The sequence below is a fragment of the Rhinolophus sinicus genome, linkage group LG14, assembly GCF_036562045.2.
Source record: "Rhinolophus sinicus isolate RSC01 linkage group LG14, ASM3656204v1, whole genome shotgun sequence".
Classification (NCBI taxonomy): domain Eukaryota; kingdom Metazoa; phylum Chordata; class Mammalia; order Chiroptera; family Rhinolophidae; genus Rhinolophus; species Rhinolophus sinicus.
The window spans coordinates 43,143,256-43,157,898 of NC_133763.1; the positions used below are offsets into that span (position 1 = coordinate 43,143,256).

At 49.5% G+C, this 14,643-nt stretch overlaps 1 long non-coding RNA gene across 1 annotated transcript; it reads right to left on the bottom strand.

Moving 5' to 3' along the window:
- Positions 1-2,996, bottom strand: LOC141568543 (uncharacterized). Its single transcript, XR_012491686.1, has 3 exons — positions 2,221-2,996; positions 731-768; positions 1-208 (listed from the first exon to the last, which is right to left on the bottom strand). It is a non-coding gene; the product is annotated as an uncharacterized LOC141568543 (long non-coding RNA).
- Positions 2,997-14,643: the final 11,647 nt, after the last annotated feature.

Genomic DNA, 14,643 nt, shown 5'->3' on the forward strand with positions numbered 1-14,643 from the left:
ACAACAAAGAACCTTGGGAGAGAAAGACCCTCTGGTGGAGGGACGAGTCGTGTTGCCTGGTTCTGGCGCTTGTGCAAATGAACAGTGGTTTTCCTGGGGGGCTTGGCAGCCCAGGGTCTGCTCTCAGACCAACCTGGAGTGGCCAAGGAAGGAGCAGAGCACAGACGATTGCTCTACGTTTGAGAGCTGGTCAGACGACGGACAGCTTCTGCATTGAGAAAAAAAAGACTGTGGTCCTTGTGTGCTTATGGGCCAGAAGCTGTGGGGAGAGGAAAGTTGGTGGGGGCCAGGAAAAGTCCTTGAGCCATGGACCCAGCCCAACAGAAGAGGTCTCAGGGATGGAGGTGACAGCTGGAGCTGGAAACCTGACTGGTGTGTGTTTGCAGATTCTTGCCCCTTTCTTCTCTGTTTGAAACCAGCCCATCTCATTTGGGTTAGAGAAATCAGGAGAGGGGTTTTGTCCAAGCATCAGTGACAGAGCAGCCTGGGGACAGGATAGCCCCTGAGAGAATAACCCATGGGAAAAAGGAGAGACAGAGCACGTGTGGGGCCGGCAGCCAAGCCACCTCTTCCCACCCGGGAATTCTGTTTCTAGAATTCTCTGCACAGACCTGGGGGATTTCCTCTCACTAAGAAAGGAAACCCTTTATGTTTTCTGAGTAGACAGAGCCCATCAATGCTCAGAGGGGCAATTTGAGGGGGTAGGAGGAAAGGTGTCACAGTCGCTTACCATTTTGGCAGAGAACGGTGCCCTGAGTGTCCTTTTCACTGTAAAGGGAACACCAAAGGGCAGTCAGGGAAATAGGACAGAGAGGCCAGGATGGAGAGCCACCTGGTTTACCCATTCCCCCACCACAGCCCAAAGCCCACAGCCACTCTCGGTGAAGCAGCTTCCCTCATCTTCTCTCATGACCTCAACCTCCTACCCCTTACCCCCCCGCCCCCGCATGGGAGTCCTCCCCAAAGACTCTGTGTTGCCCCCAGGATCAAGTCCAGACTCCTTGGCATGGTGGATGGGACGCTTCGTGATGGGCTCTCCCAGCCCCCGCAGCCTCCTGTTGCCTGGTTCCCCCAGAAACCGCAGTGCCATCCCGCTGAGCACCCCGTGGGTCAGAGGCATGCTCTTTCACTTCCTCTCCCCACACACATGCTCTTTTCGGCTAGGAAGGCCCTTCTTCCCTGCCTCTAGAAAACAAGCACTGTTCCTTCAAAACTGTTTCCAAACAGGACCTTGAAGAAAAGGTTCCACATTACACACACACACACACACACACACACACACACACACACACACCCGGGACCCCAATGTGCGATGTTTATCCTGTAAGCTCTGAAAGGGCAGGGACCTCCACTTTTCACGTCTGCATTTCCAGCCCTTACCACAATGCCTGCCAGATGGTAGGGGCTTAGTATATTGATCAATGAATGAAAGTGCCTCAGTGAGCCAGGGGACATACACTGAGCCCTAGGTAAATAACAGCAACAAGTCAGCTAGGACCTGAGAAGCACTTTCCATTATAACAGCTACAGTGCTGAGCATTTTACTTACATGCTCTCATTCAATGGTCTCTGATAAAAGTGATACTATGATTACTGCTGAGCTAACGGAGGTTCGGAAGGGTTACTTGCCCAGGTTTGCTCAGCTAGGAAGTGGCAGAGCTGGGATTCAATCCCAGACTCCTGGCTCCTGGGAAGGGTGCAGGTTTTGAACCACAGCCTTTGCTCAATAAATGAGCAAGTGAACAACCGACCACACGAAGCTTTCACAAGTACAAGGAGTCCCTAGATTTGATGTGGTCATAGTATCAACAGGTTCTAACCTCACACCTGGAAAAGAAAGAGGCAGCCAAAGGTCATAGGAGCAAAGCGCAAGCATAATGTAGGTCCAGCTCCAGCTCTGAGTTAAGAAGAGGTGGAGGAACCAGAGAAACACTTGTATTGAGCAGGCCACTGGTGGAGGAGCAGAGGCCCCAAGGGGAGCTCTGGGACAGAAAGAAAATCTTTCGTTGGACCAAGGGGCCAAAAAGAATTTTACTTAAACAATAAAATAAATTATAAGTGAAACATCGTTCGGGGGATTTTTCCATCCAAACAAAAGGTCATGTCTGTTTCAGTTCTACTAGAAGAACCTGAACTCCACGGAGGAGGCCAAGATCTGGGATTCAGATCCTGGGCCGGAATCACAGGAAAAGCAACGGGAGTCCTAGGGCAAGGCCTCACCTGTCCCCATCCCTGGCCTGGAGCCTCCCTGGGCTGATGCAACTGGACACAGCTCAACCACAAGGCTGCAATCTTGCCCTTGGAATTCTGCTTAACATTCTGAGAGACTGGCCAGAGATGGTTCATCAGATTCTTTGCAGCTTCTCAGAAAATCCTGGGAAGCCCCAGCAACCAGCCTGCAATAGCGCAAGATGCAGCATTAGCAGGGGCCCAAGGAAAGGATGCTGGAGCTCTAAAACTGGTGCAGACGGCTGCTGAGACAGGATGTCAGGCAAACGGAAGGTGGCAGCTTCTGCCCGGGCCTGGCTCTCCCTGACTCAACTGCTGCTTGCAGAGTTGCACAAAATCAGTTTGCTCACTTCCTCTTGGCACCATTGCCACTTCCCCAAAACCTTATATTTTTACAGAGCTGTATGCTAGCCAACAGCAGAGGCTTAGAAAGAACAAGAGCCCAGGGTCACCCCAGGAAGGCGGTCGGCCAACCTTTACTCCCCCTCCCCCAGCACCTCTCCCTTCTCTGCCTCTCAGTCAAGCCCCAGGGAGGAGACTGGGCCTTTCTGAAGGCTGCCTCCACGGGCTGCTCTGGAGCCACTGTCCCCAGGGGGCTTCTCACTAGGGCTCAGTGACTTGAGCCAATCCAGCTGTGGCCAGGGAACCAGGGATTCCTGAAGCCTGTACAGTTCAGGAGACTCACTTAGAGCCAGTGCGAGGGGCGGGGGAGAGGTCAAGGTTTCTTCACTCTGAGTAACAGGAAATCCTGCCCTGCTAAGTGGAACTGTTCCAAGAGACCGTGCCCAACCCACCAGAGCCCCCCACCCTCCCTCCAAACCCCCCACTCCCACACCGCCCACACTGCGTGTGTCAGAAGGTCTCTGGGCCCTAGTGGAGAGTGCAAAGAAGGGTTCAGCTAACTCTAAATTTGTTCCAGGTTTCTAGGCATGAGACAGTGAGGAGGGGTTCGAGCTACATGAGTCAGTGGGTAGAAGCTTCCAGGCATCAGTTTCAAGCATCTGAAAGGCTGATTCCGGTGTTCCAGATGCGGCGCGATGCTCATCAGTGAGCACCAGGTGGCGGCACATCTCCACTGCCACGCAGGATGCAGTCTGAAAAAGTGACGGAGAACTTCGTCGCACCACCTTCCAGCCCTGCTTAGCCAGCGACCTCAGATCGTGCAGAAAATGAAAGAAGTGAGAATTAAAGGGAAGGAATACAAGCATAGACTGCCCACTGCCTCAATTCAATCCAATCCCGTGGAATATTCCTGGGCGGTACCAAATTCCATCCTCTTGACTCAAGAAGGTTGAGCAGAAGCAGCTTCTCCTTTTAAACCTGTGCGAGTTCCAATAAAAACAATGTTTGTGCTTTTCTCACGACATTAGCACAGCAACCCCACAAAGCAGGTATTATTCCTCTCATCTTATCAGCAGAGGAAACCGAGGCAGAGAGATGGAGAAATCTGCTCAAGGTTGAACAGCTGGTACTGTTAGCATGTTGACAAGGAGAACAATCTCTTTCAGTGCCCTTTTTATTTGTACTGGGGGATTAGGACACTCCTTACCCTAGTGTCTGGGCTTCTGTGTCCCAAGCAGGCTCCTCCACCTGGTGCTCTTCTTCTGGGGTTGCTGGGGTGGCCCTGAGGTGCCTTTGACCTTGGTGGCTTTGACCTTGGTCTGTCTACAACGGCCGCCAAAAGCCTGGCCTGTCTCTGATCTCATCTCTGGTGTCGCTGTTCCTTTCTTTTTTCGTTTTCTCATGTTATTCATTCCCTGAGTTGCAGCCTCACAGGAAGAGGCAGTGTGAGGCCCCGAGCTCGTCTCTGGCCTCCTCACTTCAGGTGAGGGCTTGCCCGCTGTGAGGTCCCACTGAGATGTTTAGCTCCCTGCCATACCCATGTCATTGCCCCCCCTCAGCACCTGCCAACCTCTGACTTGTCCTCCCCCTTCTATGGGCACAGGACCCACTGGTCAATTTTCCTGTTCTCCGCTGGGAAATTGCTGGAGCCCATGATTTCTCAAAATGCCTTGGGTCTCTTCACAGTCCAGCCTTCATCACAGCTCCAGGCTTCTAACCACCCAGCCCAGTGTCTCCCCAGTCTCCATAGGCCCTGATTTCTGATGGGCTAACTGTGGATCCTGGCCTCAACCCCCCATGCGGTTTATCTACACACCAAAGGGTGTAGGAACAAACTCTGGATACAGCAGCTGCGGATCCCAAATGTATACAGCAGGCCCATGTCCTAGTCCCCTCCTTTTTACCTTCTACCAAATACACGTGATGATATTCCTTAATGAACTGGGTGCAAACCCTCCTGCTATGCCAGGAGATCCGTAACTTCCCCTGTTTTGAGGACATATGTGTCTTCCCTTCCCCTCCTACTCCACACGGTCTTTCCTATTTATTCTCATGACAGCTGCCATTGACAGAAGGCCAACGACCGTGTGTCAGGCCCTCTGCCAGGGGTTTTACATGCCATCCACAATTCTATAGCGCCCTTGCAAGTAAGTATTATCAGATCCATTTCACAGGTGAGGAAACTAAAGCTTGGTGACAATTAAGTGACGGGCTCTGGGCAGCACGGCCAGTACATGGCAGAGCTGGGGTCCAAATCCAAGTCTATTTTGACTTCAAAGCCCTGGCCGTTCCCAACAAACCCCATGAGAACAGCTGTACACCAGTTAGGCCAAAACCCAAAGTGTCATTTTGGGCCGAAATTCTTCAGTATCCTAATGGGTAAGACTTGTTTCATAGATCGGGCCAGATATTGGGGGCAGTGTGTTATTGTGTCAATTGGCTGCCCTCTGGCTCCTGTCAAAGTTTGGCCCAGAAGATGGTTGCTCTGGGCCAGTGGAACGGCGCCGGGTCCCTCCCCCTGCACATTCTCTACAGCTACTCCTGTACCGAGTCCACCATCAGACAATGACATCCTGAACCCACATGACTTGAGTTCCTTGCCGAAACCTTATTCTCGCTGCTTTTATTCGAGGTAAATAGCGAAAGCCGTCCTACGAAATGTGTCTCAGCATTTCATCACGACTGATGATACTCTCTGTGTTGCTAACAGAAAGTAATTCTTAGGACAAATTGCTCTGAGGAGTTAAATGCTAGAGAAGAGGTTGCTTTTCTTTCTACACCAGCCTGCTTTGTTGAACTGCTTAGTGGGGAAGCTTTGTATGATTTTGCGTGGGCAGCCAAGAGGCTCGGAGCTGGAGTTCTGTCTCAGCGATCATGCTTTGCTTAGGTTTCCCAGGGTCTCTATCTGCCCCCCATCACCTCCTGACTCCTGGTGTGTTAGCGATTCCATCATTCTCTGCTCTTTTACTGTGAGTAGCTTCCCGTGCTTTTTGGCAGTCAGCAAAGCATAAATAATAAATACAGAGAACTAACATTAGAAGGAGCATTAGCGTTTATTTCAAAGGCGTGTCTGTAGGTTCATCATTCCAGGCTGCTAGACAAAGATTCGTGTCAGCTCCACCCACCCCACCCCCATGACTTTGGGGGTGACGATTTTTTTTTTCTTCCACAAGTGGTTCAGAATCATAGTTTAATTTAGATGATCAGTTTGGACACAAGAAAAAAAACAAATGATGAGATTAAAAATGCCCTCTGGAGTTAAGTGAGCCCTTCGAGGAAATCTATCAATACAATAATTGAATCATCAATATCCAGCGATATCTAGTAAATGCTCCCTTAGGAATGGTGCTGAATAGGGCCTAATACTGTGATTCCCCCAGGTAGAAATTATTTTTATTTATGTACACCTCACCTCCTTCCATAAAGGAGGGGAGGTACTACCAGGCTGAGTTAATAGCTTCCTGCTTTGTACTCCCACACCAGCTTACACATGTCTCTATCTGAGTGCTTATTACACTATTTTGTAGAATTTATTTATACGACTGCTTCTCCTGCTAGCTAGAAAACTCCCACTAGCTAATACACCCCTTAAGTAAACTCCATAAGACATTTATTCATATTTTTCTATCCCTCCCACTCCCCTGCTCACCAAAGTATCAAGAGCCTAAAGTAGTACCTGGCACATCTGAGACCTGCAATAAATTCTCATTGAATGTATACTGTGTTATTCTCTGCCTTCCGCTCACCTTGTAAGGAATGCTGACCGTACCTCTCTAAGTCCAGTGAGGAATCGGGAGGCATATCGAAAGACCTCCTCCTCAACAAAAAAAATAGCTTTTTGCATCTGACTTCAGTCTCAAACCAGTACAGATAAAAACTGGCATGTGACCAGTTTGGGTCTAGTCAAAAGACCCTGGGAAAGAATGTCTGATATTCATATTACAGTTTGTGGTTTCAGCATTTTCACATACAATAGCCCATTTTATTCTCTCATCTCTGTGATATATCTAAACTGGTTCCCTCTTTCACACACACACACACACACACACACACACGCACATGCATGTGTTATCCATCATCTCACTGTTTATTTCCTGTGTTCCCTTTCACAATCAGGACGAGTTTATTCATTTCCTTACTTATCCTGTCACTGCTGTATTTGCAGGACCTAGAACCACCTCTGGCTCGAGCTGGCCCGTTTCATCTGACACATGATGTGACAGGACTCACTACACCAAGTGACTTGCCCCAGATCCCTGTGTTGGGTACGGGGTTTCCAGGACACGAGGATTTGAGGTGGGTGGGAGCACCAGCGGAAACTGATGCCCAGAGTGGCGAGTTCAAGGTCAAACCTGGAGCAGGCAGCCAGGTTTCTCCGCTGGCAGACAGAGTTGGCCTGCCAGAAGGAGGTGCGCCTCAGAAACTGGGATTCTCAGTCTCTCACTGGAGGGGCTCTATTCCTGTTCCAAACCCCCTGACGGCGATCCTGGCTTCAGAAACGGGAAATATCCAAAGGAGATTTCGAGGAGGTAGGGACATCGTCCTCTTTGCTCCCCACGTCTTGCTGTTCCTATTCTGAGTGGTGTGTCAGCGTTGGGGAGGTGCCCACCCTCCAGGGAAGCCTCAGCAGGCTGCTGGGTGGGCTCCCCAACAGTCCCACCCACGACTCCTGTGTGAGCCTGGAGAGGGCAGCCTGTGATCTGAGGGTGCTCAGTTCGGGGCCTGCAGCCTGTCAGGTCCTAGCCCCTGACAGCCTCTCAGGCCCCCAACTTGCCGCTGGCGAATCCCTCCCAGCACCAGTCTGGTCTCAAGCGCGCGCAAGCTCCTTAGTTTCCGTTTCTTGAGGGTTGCTCATTCTGCAGGGTCTGGCAGATCACTCGGCACTATTCACTACTATGAAGTGCCCCCCCCCACGGTGCAGGGTGTGAGTGATGCTAAATATGACAGCCAACTTCTGCCAAAACGGCTGCAATGGCAAACATGGCAGCACACGAGGCCCATAATTTAATTTGCATTACATTTATTTGTATTTGCTCTCAACCCTGAACACCAAATAGCATCTCATCTTTCATTAACCCTGGAGTCTTTCCTGATTCCCAAGGAACAAAGAAATATAATTTGTTCTAGGTCAAGGGTTTAGCCTCAAGGCCGGGCTAGGCTCCAACCATTCCCTGCCTCTGAAATAGCAAGAATCTCATTCTGTCCTTGTCGCTCCAAGATGAGTCAACGGGCCTGCTCTGGTCATTCCCAGAGGAAAGCTAGACCTTGCTTCAACGACCATGACTTCAGCTCGAGCAACAGAACTAACTCTAGGTCACTGCAAGATGGTCCAGCTTGCGTCCCTTCCCTCCCCCACCCCCACCCCCGCCCAGTGGCCATGACTAGGGCTTTTTGTGTTATCCTGGAGTTGGCACCCTCTCCATCTCTTGCCAATAATGCTGGCTGTTGTTTCTGAGCAAATGGAACAAATGAGCAACGTGAACCCTGTGCCATCTGCAAACTGGAATCCTCTGCAGGGAGGCAAGAGTGGCTGCAGGGCTGAGGTGAGGGGTGGGAGGGGCTGTGGGAGGAACCACAGCGAGGAGGGCAAAGGGCACAGCTTCAGCTGAACCTCCCACAGGCAAAGGGGCCCTGGGGTAAGGACCTAAGATTGCTGCCAGGCCTCCCATTTCCTCCCCTTCCACTTGCAAATGAAGGGAGTATATGCACCCCCTTTTATAAATATCACTTCTTTAAATGTTAAAGTCTATGTTACAGCTGAAATGGGTCTTAGAGAACAACAGTCCAGCTTCTTATTTCACAGACGACAACAGAGGCCCAAAGAGGGAAAAGATGTACTTAGAAGCAAAGTCTAACCTAGCACCTGGCACCACCCCCACCCCACTGTGTATGTGTGGGCTCGGGACTTTCCTATGCAGTAATGCAGAAATAGCAACTAACCCTCCAGGGGGCTTCCTCTGGGCCTGGCACAATGCTAACTGCTCTCTCACAGGCTCTCCCTTGGTCCTGGATGTGTTCTATCATAGAGCCCATCATTTTCTTCACATCTGCTTTCACAGGTAAGGAAGCTGACATTTAGAAAGGTTTTGTAAGGTTGCCCTTTCTGTGAGCAGTAGAACCAGCCTCCACCTCAGCCAACGCTCACCCAGCCACTGAGCGGCCTTGCCCGGGGCAGCTCCTTTAGTCCCAATGCCATCTCTACAGATGAGAGACAGAGGTTAAGAGTCTAGAATCCTGGATTCAACAGAAAGGCAGCCTCAGGGTCTGTTCTTCCTCTAAAGGAGTGTCTAGAGTGAAGGCCCAGTACTTGGCCCAGATTCTTAGCCTGGAATGGCCTTTCTGAGCATCGCGTGGACTGTTACTGGTCTGTGGGATACACACCGGCCGTTCCTGTTGGATTTCCCAGGGGCTGTGGAACCAGGGCTCCCACCTGGTGAGGCCTGAGCCTCAGTTCCCCTGCGCTTGGACAGAAAGCACCAGTTTCTTAAACTGTGGCACGTCTGTCCTCAGCCCTGCTTATATCGGATGAAGGAATCGCTCGTGAGAGGTGTTTCAGGCCCCGGCTGTTGGGCCGCCTAAGAGATGGGGAGAGGGCAGGGACTGCATGTGCCCTGCTGGGAGCTGGGTGTGCTGTCAGTCACCCCCAGCAGACGATGAGGAAGGAGGTCTCCATGAGGACACGACTGTCCCTTGAGCCAGAGAGGATGGGCCCCGTTTCTCACAGGCAGCTGGTGGGCTCCAGGGCTGTACTTGAGATGCTCCGACTGTGGGTCTGAGAACTGGAGGAAGCCAGAGGCAGCGGAGGCAGACATTTGTCTCCTGGGCATCCCCCAGGAGCCACAGTGCCCACAGGGCAGCTCCCCGGTTCTAAGGCGCGGTGCAGAGGGTGGGACTGTCGGTGTGATTCATCCTCCACACAATTTGAGGATGCTGGTGGTACACGCAGCCGGACACACTCCTCCGGAACTCTGCTCCAAGGGACGTGGGAGGGTGTTCCCCACAGACCGTAGAGCTGAGCTGGTCCCCCAAATCAGGATCTGCTCCATGATATCCATGCTCAGTGGCTTTCCTACACGTTAATGTGGCCCCGGAGAGTCCTGGGACTGTAGGTTCCACATGACTCCTGCTGGGTGACGGATCTGGGTGGCCCCACCCCGGGTGGCCCCACCCCCACCCCCACCCCTGGTACCTGAGCCTGAAGCTGGGACGCCACACACAGTCCCATCACGAGATCAGTCGGGTTTGGACTCTGCCTGCCAGGACGGCAGCCCCCTTGGCTCTGTCCTCGGCTCTGTCACCGTCCTGCACAGCCAGCCCTCACCTCTCAGGACCCTGCCCCCATCAGCCCAGCTCAAGTTAGCTGAAGCAGGAAGCTGCTCTCTGGGGCTCTGAGAGAGGAGAACAACGAGGATGGCCAAAAGGAAGTCACAAGGATCAGCTTAAAAATAGCCCTCCTCTCCATGTCAGTTAGGAGGAGCTTGTGGAGGAGCCAAGTTCTGATGGCTCTGGCTCAGAGCAATGTCACAAAGGCCCATCTGGGAGCACACCCATGTCCTTATCAGCCTTAGGAAGCCACTGCCAAAGCCCTGTCATCCCAGGGACTTCCGCCCAACCAGCATCTGTTTCCTCTCCTATATTTAAACAACCAGGTTAGTGAAATGGGGAAAGCATTTCTGCCCAGGAAGAGCACCGCCTCCCACAGAACACACAGGGCATGGGTCGCGCTGAATGAGTGTGGCCCAGAGTTCCTGAGAAGGCCTCCCAACCCACCATCTGTGCAGTGAGGCAGGCAGCCGGGAGGCCTGCCCAGATGGTTTTCCCACAATGGATGGGGTGAAGGGCACCCCCAGGAAAGCCAGAGATCCATGAAACACCACCTATGTCACAGCACAGCCCAGAGCTTCAAGGTGTGCCAGCCCTTAACACTGCTCATCTTGGGAGATATTCAGTTTTCTCTTGGCTATTTTTACCATTTCCACCCTTCTCTCAACAGAGCTGTTTGTTTAGAGGAAGGCCACAGCTTCTCCCAAGGACTTTTTTCTGGTTCTGCTGGTTCCTCAGTCCGAGGCTTATTGTGGTGTCATCTATACACACACACACACACACACACACACACACACACACCACATAGTACACACACACACACACACACACACACACACACACTACACACATCCCTACCCCACACACAGAGCACACGTCTCATGAAACACTTAGAGAGAGGAGGGGCATCTCAGGAATTATCTGGAAAACATCTCCTCATGGCAGAAAGCACCAACACTGAGTAACCTATTAGTCCACTTCCCTTCTCTTAGGCTACCAGGCCTCAGCCATTACCAAGAATGGTTCTCTACGGCTCTATGCTGCTGTGGCAATGCCAGGTGGCTTCCCTGGCCTTAGCAGCTGTCACTGGAGAAAAGCGAGGACTGCTCCTGTCACTTGTGTCCTGCTCTCCTTTCCTCGTACCCACATACCCCAGGACATTTGTCCTAGTAGGTATTGGACTCTAAGTTTTTCTTCCTTTCTTTACACATAAAGAATTCCAACTAATTGAATGTTTTATATCCAGGAATTTGCCCTGAATTGGCCATTTCTGAATTTCAGCCCACAAACACACCCTGGATTCAAAACCCCAGCTCTCCCCCTAAGGGCTGTGTGAGTTTGGTCAAGTTACTTTAATTGTTTAGAGCCTGTTTCCATATCTGTAATAAGACTGAAATAGTTTAATAAGAGCCATTTCTAAGACTTGTCAAGGGGATTCAATGAGATGAATTTATAAACAGCTGGCATCTTGCCCAGCCGCTCATAGTGGGTCCTTAACTGGTTGATGAAATTTCTATTGCCATGTGAATTACCCATTTGTTTGGTTTGTGTTCCCCTTCATATTTCATATCAAAAAGCTCAGAGCTTCTTATTAAAATCAGTGCCCCTCTCAGCCCTGGCTCTATGACTACTCCCCTTGTAATAACAGCAAATGTTACTTGAGCAGTTCCTATGCTATGCGAATTTATCCTTTGTGCGTCTTAACACATCTCTGTGAGGCAGGTAACATTATTGTCCCCGTTTTATCGAGAAGTAGACCGAGGTTAAGTGACTTGCCCGAGAATGCACATGCAGTAAATGGTAGAGCCAGGATTTGGACCCAGGTAGGTTGGCTCCATAGCTACCACTGGAACCTCTTTACCACAGCGACACCTGCACTAACTGTTCAGTGGACTGCAGGTACAGTGGTACCTCGGTTTTCTAACGTAATCCATTCCAGAAGACCATTCGAGTTCTGAAACGTTCGAAAACCGAGGCACGGTTTCCCCACAGAAAGTAATGCAAAATGGATTAATCCGTTCCAGATCTTTAAAATCAACCCCTAAAACTGCAAATTTAGCATGAATTTTACTAGCTAATGATACCATAGATCCATAAAATGCATGGCGTTCGTAAACCGAAATGTTCGTTCACGGAGGCGTTCGAAAACCGAGGTACCACTGTACCACTGTTGGGGACTTTTCCGGAACCTAGGACAGACTCGCATGGTCCTTGCTTCCCCAGAATCTGGTTTTCAGTTAGCTATACTAAACTACTATTGATTCAGCATCTACTTATTTTACGCCAGACACTTCGCATGCATTGTCTCTAAGCCAGGATTTCTCAACCTCAGCTCTACTGACATTTTAGACCAGGTAATTCTTTGCTGTGAGGGGCTGTCTGTGCTTTGAAGGATGTTTAGGAGCATTCAGGGTCTCTAGCCACTAAATGCCAACAGCACCCCACCACCCCAAGTCATAACAATCAAAAACGTCTCCAGACATTGCCAAATGTTCCCTGGGGGTGGGGGTGATGGGAGCAATCGCTCCCGGTTGAAAACTGCTGCTCTAAATGAGAAGTCGGAAGTTCAGAGAAGTTAAGCAATTTTCCCAAGGTCACGAGGCTGGCAGGCAACAGTGACAGAATCTGTACCTAGAATCTGAACCAGACACCGTGACCAAGTGTTTGCCACTACCTCACACTCTCTCCTAGTTCTAAATAAAGAAGGTGTGAATTGACACTGAAATCTACTTGCCCAGAAGGGAGAGCATCAATATACTCTGATTCCTCACCCCCAAGACTGTTCAAATTCTGAAATTACAACCTCTGGCTGCTAGTTATCTGAGCAGAATCTAGATCTTAGATTTTTGGAGCTAAATCAACCGAGACGTAGGCAACTCTGCCAAGCTAGGAACTGAAGCTCTCCTGTGCAATCCTGTGTCCCCCAAGTGTGCCATGAGGCTTGGTTTTGGGCATCCACTCCACTGGTTCTTCTGGAAACACGGGAAGTCTGAGGTCTTGGGAAATAATGGCAGGTCTTCCGGTTGCTTGCCGTCAGCCACTGTCTAGACAAAGGCTGAGACCAGAATCACAACTCAGCCTTCTGCCTGACTTTCATCTCCTTTTGGTTCCGAATTTGTTGATTAAAATCTTTACCGACATAAAATGAACAGAATTTGCAAATTACATCACTTCCCGCGACACAGAAAGACTGCCAGGCACGTAAAGTTGCATACAGCAACACTAATTGATCGCAGAGTTGAAACAAGGCCAAGCCTAGAATTCTTTCCTCACCTTTGATTCTCTGCTTCTCTCCTCTAGCATTTTCTCTTCTTTGCTGGACCCTGCAGGGCACCGACAGTTACTTACCACTGTTAACGTACTGGCACTAGGAAACAGGAACCACTTTCCATATGGCCTTCCTCACGCACAGGCAAAAATGAACAACAACTGAAAGTAAAGTCTTCAGGAAACCAAATAAGTCATCACAAAGAGTAGGTTCACTGTCAGAGCCTCCTTGCTTTTTTTTTTTATGAGGAAAATGAGAGTTACTAGCAGCTGCTACCGACGATAGTAAAGTCGAAAATCCTTGGCCTAGGAACTGTGTGGTCAGTAGCTGCCATCTCATTGTCCCCCACAGTCCCCCATAGTGTCCCTCTTGACTGCGGACATCACAGAAGAGTTTTCATTATGAGATCATAAAATCCACAGCCTCCCAAACAAGTCAGGAGGAAGATGGTGGCAAAAGGGTGAGAGGAAACTTTAGTCTCTGATGCAAGAATCTGAAAGACTAGGACTCCATTTCCACCAGCCTCTACAATCTCTCAGCCACATTAACAGAAGCGGAGATGAAAGTTAAAGTGGTAAAGACGTAGAGACTCACTCAGAGGGGCTCGTCATTGTCACCAAGAGGCTGTTTTGGACTCAAGCCATTCATTTTCAAACGTATGTTGAGGCAGTGTTTTTCAAACGACAGGTGTCAACCCATTACTGAATTATGAAATCGGTTGAGTAGATCGTGCTCAGAGTATATTATCAATGGAATGGAATAAAATGGATATATCAGATTACATTGCTCATAGTAAGAGTAGTTTTGTTTGAGTTACATATTTGAGTGTATGATGGGTGGCAATCTAAAATACATTTCTTTTGTTTTACACCCTTATTGAAGGATAACTAATATGCAATAAACGTCCCATACTTAAAGTGCACAATTTGATCAATTTTGACATAGGTGTACACCTGTGAAATCATCACCACAATCAAGATATGTAATGACAGAGTGGGGAAAAGAAAGAGGAGGGACACAGGCTAGAATGGAGCTAATTAATTAACTTATTTATTTAGCAATACCTAAATCAATTTATTTAGCAATCTTTACTCAATCTAGTTAGCAGTATACAATAGTAAAGGTCAAAGGCAGTTAATAGAATGTGCTAATGACAGAAAGTAAAGGTGGTTAAGACTAAACTATATACATTGATAACAATGTCATGTCAAAGGAGTATACATACATGTAAGTTTAAGAGATCCCAACATATGTTTACTATTGATCAAAAATCACTTGGCTAAATACACAAATAACATGAGTAAGGAGTATCCACAAGCAGTAATAAGCTCTATAGGATAGGAACTATTACAGTAGATGCCACAAGCTCACCAACTGGGAGAGAACAGCACTGGAAAAGTCATAAATCAAAACGTTGCCGGGTCTGTAGCTGAGAGAAACTCAGGGGTCTCCCACACCGCTGCTTGCTAGTTCTCAAGAAT